Source organism: Rhagoletis pomonella, unplaced genomic scaffold (genome assembly GCF_013731165.1).
Source record: "Rhagoletis pomonella isolate Grant_MI unplaced genomic scaffold, Rhpom_1.0 Rhpom_scaffold_00008, whole genome shotgun sequence".
In the NCBI taxonomy this organism is placed as follows: domain Eukaryota; kingdom Metazoa; phylum Arthropoda; class Insecta; order Diptera; family Tephritidae; genus Rhagoletis; species Rhagoletis pomonella.
The window spans coordinates 31870343-31880181 of NW_023458562.1; the positions used below are offsets into that span (position 1 = coordinate 31870343).

The 9839-nt window shown below is 33.8% G+C and overlaps 1 non-coding gene across 1 annotated transcript; it reads right to left on the minus strand.

Annotated features, from left to right (window-relative positions):
• Window positions 1-593: 593 nt before the first annotated feature.
• Trnad-guc lies at window positions 594-665 on the minus strand. The gene has a single exon. It is a non-coding gene; the product is annotated as a tRNA-Asp (tRNA).
• Window positions 666-9839: the final 9174 nt, after the last annotated feature.

Below are 9839 nucleotides of genomic sequence, written 5' to 3' on the forward strand. Positions count from 1 at the left end.
TTAATTAATTTATGACGTGTTTGATTAACTAAAGAGCTAAATTTTAGCTTTAAAAGTTTTGAACTTTCTATGCGCACGCAATTATAGTATTAGCTGCTAAAAACATTCCGCAAAAAAGAAGAAAAGGAAAAGAGATGGACTCAGGCAAGAGATTAGCAAATAATTTAGCTTGCGTGGATAAGTATGTAAATAGTTCCTCTATCCCCGCAATTAGGAAATATTGAAAGAATTTTAAAAATAAAACAAAATAAAGGTACGGGTACAAAATAAAATAGGAAAATAAAAATTAAATGAAATTATGTATGTATATACAATTAAATTCAATTCAGTTAAGTTGCAATAAATAGCTACAAATACGGAGAGCTTCTAATAAATAATTTTATTTAGTTGAGTCGAGAAAAGCTCACATTAAAAACAAAAGTTGTTGATATGCAGTACTCTACTTGGCAAATAAAACTTGGCCGATTAAAAAAACACATTTGTTTTTTTTTTCTTTAAAAAATAAAAAATAAAATTACTTACAAGTGAGTTAATTCTACTTCAATCTAATAAAAAAAAAAATGCATCAAAAAACTACACATCCGCGCACAACACTCCCCGACGGGGAATTGAACCCCGGTCTCCCGCGTGACAGGCGGGGATACTAACCACTATACTATCGAGGATTGGTGGATGATCGGTGAAATTTTACGCTTACTAAGCAAAACAAGCAATAATCAAAGCAATCAACACACAACAAAACACACTTCTTATTGATAAAATCCGATTTGTACAACAACAAAACGAAATACATATTCAAATTTATTGTTTCTGCTTTGCTATTGTTTTGTTCTTTTTTTTTTGTTTTAAGCATAGAAAGGTATTGCGGTTCTTTTTTTTATTTTTAGCTTAGTCGCTTTCTATAGATTTTTATGTGCTGTAATTAAAAATAAAAGAGGTCTGCTAATAAAGCAAAAACAACTAAACAAAAATATTGTATGTATGTAGAGACAAAATTGAAGAGAAAAGTAGGTCGAACGGCATATTAAATGCTGACTAAAAAAAATATTGTATACAAATTTATGTGATAGACAGAATTTGAGACGTGTTAAAAAAATATTGCAACAACGATGCTCAACGTCTGATTTTTTGTTGAGAGGCAATTGTAAAATTTATAACCTCTACAAAAGAAACAAATTGCTAAGGCGACGCGTCGGAGCGATTTATTACTAACTTACGTTCGTATTTGATTGGATTTTTTACAACTACTAGCACATACTAGCTCTTACTTTAGCTTACGGCTCGCTTTTTCAATGTACATAAACACATATCGTGGCGAAAATATAAATAGGGACGCGATATTTTAGTAAGGTTTGGCTATTTTTCTTTGGTTTATTTCATGTTTGTTATTTTTTTTTATTAAAGTATAGATCGTTAAAAAAAAAAAACCGATCGACACGGTTCGACAAATTTAAACCAAAATTTCGAGCTTTTTAATTTGATTTCTTAGAAACATTTTTAGTATGCAGTTTTATAACCCAATAAATTTTAGTCCAACAAGGTGTAAGTTTGAAGAAGCTAGGACTTACTATTGATTTTTAGCAATTTTTTTTTCTCCATATAAAAAATTTCAAATATACTTTGCATGGAAAAAATGCGTAACACCGCCAACAAATACCACCGTATTTTTAACCACTTCTTTTTTAATTTTGAATAAAAATTTTAAATTTGGTTGAATATTTGTTGAAATTCGTTTATAAATCTTATAGAAGTTTGAAATTTTGACTTACATTGTTTTCGGCAAACAGTGAGCTATACTTAAAAATATAGTAAACAATAAGTTAAAAAAACATTGTCCAAACTTGTTAAAATGTCGCGTACCTATTTATATTTTCGCCACCGTATGTACATACATATGTACATATGTAAACAAGTACTTATGTTTTAGTTAAAGTAAATATTCGAGTTACCTGCTCATGTTCTCATTTCTATTTTTTTTTTAGTTCAATTGTTTAAATATTAATAACATTTTTTAATTACGATATCTCACAAAATATTTCTAGAATTTTTCATTGGTTTGTTAATCTACTAAAGTATTAAATGTTGGTACTAAAAATAAAAATAAAACAAGCTGAGGTAGCTTAGGATGAGAAAATATGAAAATTCCCTAATATATGTATCTAAAAATAAAAACTAGAAAAGGTTTACTTTGAAAACTTTAAACGTGCAATTTACATACTATACAAAAATTGAATGGTCAAACTCAAATTCTTTCTAAAAAGTCTAATAAAATAGCTCGAAATTTTTTTTAACGAAAGTTTGCTGGTTTTTTTCTTAAATATTGCATAAACATTGAAACTTGGATTTATGCTAGGAATTCAGGGACACCAAATCACAGTTTTGCCATAACGGCGATTTTGGCGACTTTGCAACTGGTCGATGGACGGTTTTTCAAAAACATCGACGATATATATTTTTTAGTATGAAGCCTTTTTCTTCATACAGATCTACCAACTTAACATACATAGAACGCAACACATCAAATTAATTTAAAATGGAACTTTCACTTTTTCATACGCTTAATTTCACTCAATAGCGCGTATGTATGTACAAGTGACGCGCGTTAAATTATTTAAAGAAAAGAGCAAACATTTTGTGATTGTCATCTAATTTAAAGCCTTACGAATTGAAAAGTTGTTATGATTTGTTGCTTGAGTTGCGCTTCCGGTTAATTTATAGTTTACTTTTTTTTTAATTTTTAACTATTTCAGCCATTTGGCTATTAATCCAATTTAGGAAAGCAATTAAATTTAAATCTACCGCAACAATTACTTATTTCCGAATATTTTGGCATTCAATTAATTTGGTATTTTTTCGGGCAATCACTTTCGACGAAATCTCATGTGTATGTATATACATATGTATGTATGTAATTACAAGTACAATTAGAAATCGTTCAAGGTAAAAAATCATGTTTCATTTTAATCACTTCAAAGCATTGCCATTGCCACGCGCAGATTCCGTTTACTTTGCTCTAATAATCCCTCACACATTTACTCCGTTACACTTATGAGATGTGTCATACCGTCAGATATTATTGTAAGCATAACAAATCACACGTAACGCCAATAAAAATCGCAACTGTGATGCCCAAACAGCCTCACCAGAATACCGAACACACCACACCTCAGCTGCCATTTGTTACACAGTCATGCTTGTCTTAAAAAATGAAAAATTGCTCCAAAATAAATGACCACAATTTTAAAGCACTTAGTTATGCTTAAGTTGCTTAAGCGCTAGCAACAACAACTAAATGCCTAAAATGCACATGCACACACATAAATTACATTGCCTTAGTAATAAGACAAGACATAAGCCGTAAGCAGCGCGCTAAATTGTCAGCTTAAATATGGCTTGAACAGCTGCTGATGACAGCTACTACGAGCACAGTTAGTAACAATCAGCTGATGTTGACATTAGTGAGGCTTAAGTAAGCGCTGAAGTCAAAGGCGTATTATACTTATTTTACATTTATTGCAGGAACTTAAGTACGCTGTTTGTTTGTTGTTGTTGTTTTACCTACTACAGCTTTTCACATACATATGTATATACAGTCGTTTTTCTTAATTCAGTTTCGGTTTCATTCATTCACAAAAAGTCAAGCTCATAACTGGCGTGTGGAAATCAATGAACAAAGAAAGAAAAAATATGTACTTACAGATAAAAAATAATACTTAAATAAAAAAAAAAAACAAACAAAAAATGTACAGCACACGCAAGGCAACGACTGTCGTCTGTTCGTCTGTCTGGCAAAAAAAAGCTTGTATAAAAAATTGTCGACTACCGCAGCCCGCGGCGACTTTTACACATGGCTTTCATAGCATGAAATGCATATGTACGAAGCAGTCGAAAACTCTATGCTGACATTCGTGCACTATATGGGGGTTAATAAAAAACAAAAATCTTTAGGCAATGTGGTGATTACGATGTGAACTTTCAACATAAAAAAGAAAACTAAAAAAAACTATATAACATGCGAGTGAAAAATCAGCAAATTTTAGCTGTGCATTTTGACCTTTGATTTTACAAGCGTAACTCTGTAGCGAAACAATGGGACAATGTCATAAAGTAGCTTATCAAATTCATGCCAGGACAGCATATTCTCAGCCCACAAACTGTTGTAGAATTTTCGGTGCTTCGTGGCACTTATATATGTGGTACCCGCCTCAAAATCCAAAGTACCAGTTTAATTGTATGGTGCTCTCATAAAGTGAAATACTGCAGATCAGACCACTATGATTAAGCAGTTGGAAAGACTGCAAAGAGCTGCCCTAAATAAGCTAAATGGGGCGGATTAGATGCTTAAAAACATATTCTGATAAGCAGGCAGCAATTAAGGCTCTTGGATCTTTAATGACGGGTTGAAAGGTATTAGCGAGTGTCTGATATCCCTCTCGACCATATCGCCACCAAGCTCATTTGGGATGATTAACTGGCAAGAGATGGCACTCTTGAGGAGTTAACGGCTGATTAGTTCAGCCTTAAGTTGGGCGGAAATGCCGGAATGCAAGGTGACTAAGTTTTTCTGGTCGTGGATGAATCGAATGGGGTCTACTGAGTTCTTTAACCTTCACTCGAAACCAGTAGGAGTCTTAATTGGTCATTGTCCGATTAGATTCCATGGGGTAAGTCTTAAAATACGTCAATCCCTTACTGTAATAGCTGTATGTACGTCGGTGAGATGGAATTAACTGAGCTACTGCTCTTTGGAAGACTAGCTTACGCGAGCATAAGGTTTAAGCGACTTGTTTATCACTTCTTTTAGGCTTCTGATGATGTTTCGAACATCCACTAGGCGCAAGCGGAACTTTGTCGTGTAACCGCGGCAGAGTTGATTAGTTATACTTCACAGGAACTCGTTGCATGAAAAACAACCCTGCAGTTTGTTGCGGCCTGGACCACTAATGAAATCAAAAGGGGGGGAGGGGGGGGGGGGGGGACCAACAGCATCGATGGCAAACCAGCTTATCCAATCAAAGAGAAAACTGTCCTTCAGTTTTTGCTTTCTTTCCGTTTCTGGGGATCTGAGAGTATCCTTACCATTCATTAGGAGCCATTACATCTACTCAAAGTGACTGTTGGGTATAGAGTTTACTCTGTAGGTGGCGGAGCCCATACCGAACAATTATAGCGAATAGTGAGCGTTACATCTCCATGATATAAATAAGCTTTACGAATACCACAATTGTATGGCATTGGAATGAATGGCAAGACTTGGCTGCTGCAATACACGGAATTATGCAGGCGAAACGAACTGCCGAGAGAGATCACGTACACCCTAGCGCTGCTCTCTTTCAAGTTGTGCCATAGGCACGGCACTCCCCACTTTCAATGGCAAACACATTCCTAGTTTTCGGACAAGGCTTTTACAACACCCGACCGACACTTCTTGACGTGCAACTCAAACTTTAGGACCCTTCCACTGGAAATACTATGGACTCCGCCCACAGACGTCATCCGATGTCATCGGGCTGGTCGAATTTGAGAATAAAGGCAGAGTCTTTCTTTCATCTCAAATTGAAAATTTATATGACAGCCTTAATAGACATTGCAAAGCTTCATGCTATCTAACTTATACTAGTCATGGCGTTTCTTACATATTCAATATTGTCCAAGTTTTTGCTTGAGCTAGTTACCTCCTTTGCCCAATTGCCAGATCATTTGTCTAATTTGGTGGATATCCCTACTATAAACCAAGTGACTTAGCTTTATCGGTTACATTTCGAACTTTATTAAATCGAAGGCACAGCCGCTGATATGCTAGACAAATAGTAAAACTGGCAGTAAAACTGGCAATATCAAAAATGTTTTTTCACTCCTTACCTCGATACCTTTCCACTCCTTACCTCGATACCTTAGCGTAAAACTTTTTGTACTTTGGAATTTTTCTACAATGTATTTCATTCCAAACCACTGTACTGCAAACAACTTTTCCGCGCACAATTTGTTCACGTTGTGTACGCTGACTTCTTCGGTTAAGTTAGCCACTTTTTTCTATTATTTAATTTGTAAGCTGAAGAGACTCACAGCTAGCTACTTATGTGCATACAGAGTTTACCAATTCGTCGACCCACCAAGCTTGCATGCGCCAGCCAAAACGATGCGCATGCGCATAATGTAAACATGAGTTGACAGATTTTCAACTTGAACCATGTTGATTACGACGATGAACCGACAGTCTGGTAAAAGCAAAGATATCTATTTATAAAAAATCGAAATAAAAAAGGAACAAATTAACAAGAAAGTAAACAAAATCACTAGCTAAGACAGTATGTATGTATGTATGTATTAGTATGCTGCAAGTAGTTACTCATACTTTAAATTTTGTTGTTGCCTCTAACCATGGCTGACTTTGATTTTATTACAAAAGGTACTTAATTATGCACACAAGTATGGCTTTTTACATACTTACGAGTACTTACATTAGACTGTACCACCTTACAAACAAAAAAATTTCGCCATATACCTCTGAATCGAAAATATTTTTCGTTGATATTTGAGCAAATCTCACGAGTTGGTTTATTAGTGTCGCATCCTTCCCTCGCCAAAAAAAAAATGCTAAAGCAATATACTTCGCTATATTTCAATCAATGTTCCAAAAACAAGTACAATGGAAAATAAATCAAGCATTTGAACAACTTTAGCGTTAAAACATTGATTTAGGCGAAAAAGTACCGAAATTACTCATATTTTCATTGTCAGTCGAAAAAATTACACTTTTTTTTTATAACTTAGGGAAGTTATCGAATAGAATGTTCATATTGAAGGCAATAGACGTTGGCATCAAACACAACATATATGTGAAGTTTCAAGTGTGTGCCACCCAATTAAAAAAAATGCCAGCACGCAGAAAATCTGTCGAAGCTATTTTGTGAGTTATGAAATTGTATATTTTTTTTTGTAATTTTAATAATTTAAAAACTGCAAAATGCTAAAATTAAACAGTGAAAATGTTCTTCTTACCACAACGAACGATTCTAGTTTAATAAAACTAGTGTACGATCAAATGAAAAAAATATAAAAAAATAAAAAGTAAAAAGTAAAAGATGACTAAAACTCCATTTTTACAATTTTTATTGGCACTCTAGAAATTCATTCTAAAACTGTTGTATACATGAGAAAATTAATAAATATGTATGTGTAAAAATCGTCTACGCCAATACTCAATTACATACTTTTAAATTATATAAATTTTAATTTAAGGCGTGCGGACTGTGTATGGCGTTACGGGGCATACACGTTATATGTATATACAACTACGGGTATATGAACACGAGTGGTTATTCTTACTTTTTTTAGTATATCTTTTTTAAGGTTTCATCTAATTACAATTTCGCGATGGAACTATTTTCTTTATGGAAAACTGTAGATAATGCATTGTCTAAGATACGTGTGCCACCATTTTCGACCAAAAAAACATTTTCCTCGAAAAATGTTACAACTCATCAGATTTGCTCATATATTATGTACATTCTGCAATAACATGTTTGTTTTTTACAGTTCTTTTGAAATAACTAAGTTCCTACTGTAAAGAAGATATGACGAAATATATATTTTTTTTGATTGTCTCGCAAAAATTCTTTCAATTCAGTCATGTACTTTTTTTTGCTTGCTTGTAAGGTGACACGGTCTAATGTACATATGTACATATACCATTTGGCTTGTGTTACTCGTAGTCGTGCCTGTGTATTTGCAATTTCGCTGCACTGCTGAAGATGCGCTTATTACCTTTAGATTTAATTCGCTTTTTTTTATTAGTGTAGCCATTAAAGGCGAGAAAATATCCATTGTATTAAATAAAGCTGAAGCCTAATTGTTGCAAGCGTAATTAAATGCATACGTGCATATGTAATACAGGCAAAATATTGCTTACTGCGCATACACATGTAATATTGCATGCTTCTGTCCGAGTGTTGAAAATAATAAAAAAAAAAAAATTGGTTATGAGAGCTTTAAAGTCAACAGCATCGTCAACCCGCTGCTGCACTGTTAAATCTTTTACCATTTTTATTCATAATTACATTTTTGTTATATTTTTCTAATTTAACCAGCAGTTAATGAGCTCGCACATAACTCGGTACATATACGCATGCGCAGTTATTAGTTTTAGCTGTTATTACTGCAATTGGTAGTTCGTTAGCTTTTCGTTGCCGGTTAGCGCATTTCTACTTTGTGATGGTATAGTTGCATAAATTCATACATACTCACATACTTTAATATAGTTTTATATTTATGTATTTTTTGTTAATTTTATGTCGTAAATGATTGTGTAAATTTTTTTAGCAAAACTAGCTAACAGACAGCGTGCTCTGCAACGTTTGTTTAATTATTTTAACGCCTCTTCCTAAGATATCTCAAAAGTGAAGTCTATTTTTATATTCCTATAACCTTTGTTGATAAGATCGGAACAGTAACACTAATTTAGGAACTGAGTTCCAGGGGATCTTTAGAATCAATCGCACAACCTGGCATCATTAGCAAAGCTACCTATCGTCCTTGATCAAAAACGTTTGCATTAAAATGAAGTTTTCACTCTCATAAGTCGCATACTCGAAGCTTTTGGATACAGATTTTCTCTTCCGATATACATATTTACATATGTTTTTTTTTTTTTGGGATGACGCCCGTGAAGAGGGGGGTCGCATAAGTACTTCTATACCAGCATAGTAGTATGAACGACTTGCAGCCTCCCAGCTACACCTGCGTACCAAAACCACTCCACTAATCGACCAATAGGTTCGCGTCGTTATTTAAGCGGTTCTAGCCTGTTCAGATCGTCATACATCTTTAAGAATTCTAGAGATATGTGCGGAATTGTATGCCAGTTCTCTGTTAATTTCAACATGTAGTGTACAATGTTGCTGCCCTGCAGTATATTTCGGGTTTCGGGGGCATAACGAGTACAAAACCATACCATGTGATCCGCGTTTTCAATAGGACCTATGCAAATCGGACAGTGTGAAGAATCTCCATGCCCAAATCTTTTCAGATAATCTTGATAGGGGCCATGTTAACATGTGTTATGTAGAAGGTTCATTAGACTTATGTCTCTACATGTTCCGATTGCTGTGACATGTCTACGCAGCTGGTTCAATAAAATTGTGCCTGATGCTACATATTAGATGTTCTAGAGAAATTTTTCGGTAAGGCCCCGAAACTCTATTTGAAAAATATTTCTATGCCCCATTCAGTTTGGTGACGGCTTTTTCCACTTTTTTCATATAAGTATGAATTTCTTATGATAAAACGCGGGAAACCGTCAGAAATAAAATTTCAAAATATCAACGCAAGTCTTTGTTTTTTTTTTTGTTTTTGAACAAAATCAACACTTGGTTATTTGTTTGAGCCAATGTAGGTAGAGACACCGGGACTCAATCTGGGAACTATTTTGGTGTTTTAGAGATTTTTGGGATTTATTTATCGATATTGTAATCGATTTTGTTATCGATATTTTTATCGACGTTTTTATCGATTTTTGTTATCGGTTCTGTTATCAATTCTTTATCGATATTTTTATCGATATTTTTTATCGATTTTCTAATCGATTTGCTACCAATATTATTACCGATTTTGCCATCGAAATTTTTATCAAATTTGTCCCAGATTTTGTTATCGATATTTTATCGATTTTGTTATCGATTTTGTTACCGATTTTTTGTCGCTTATTTATCGATTTTGTTATAGATTATTTATCGATTTTTTATGGATTATTTATCGGTTTTGTTATCGATTATTTATAAAAAAGAAATGAGTGGCTAAATGAAGCACGAAAGAATTTTACTCATACGCCGTGTACACAA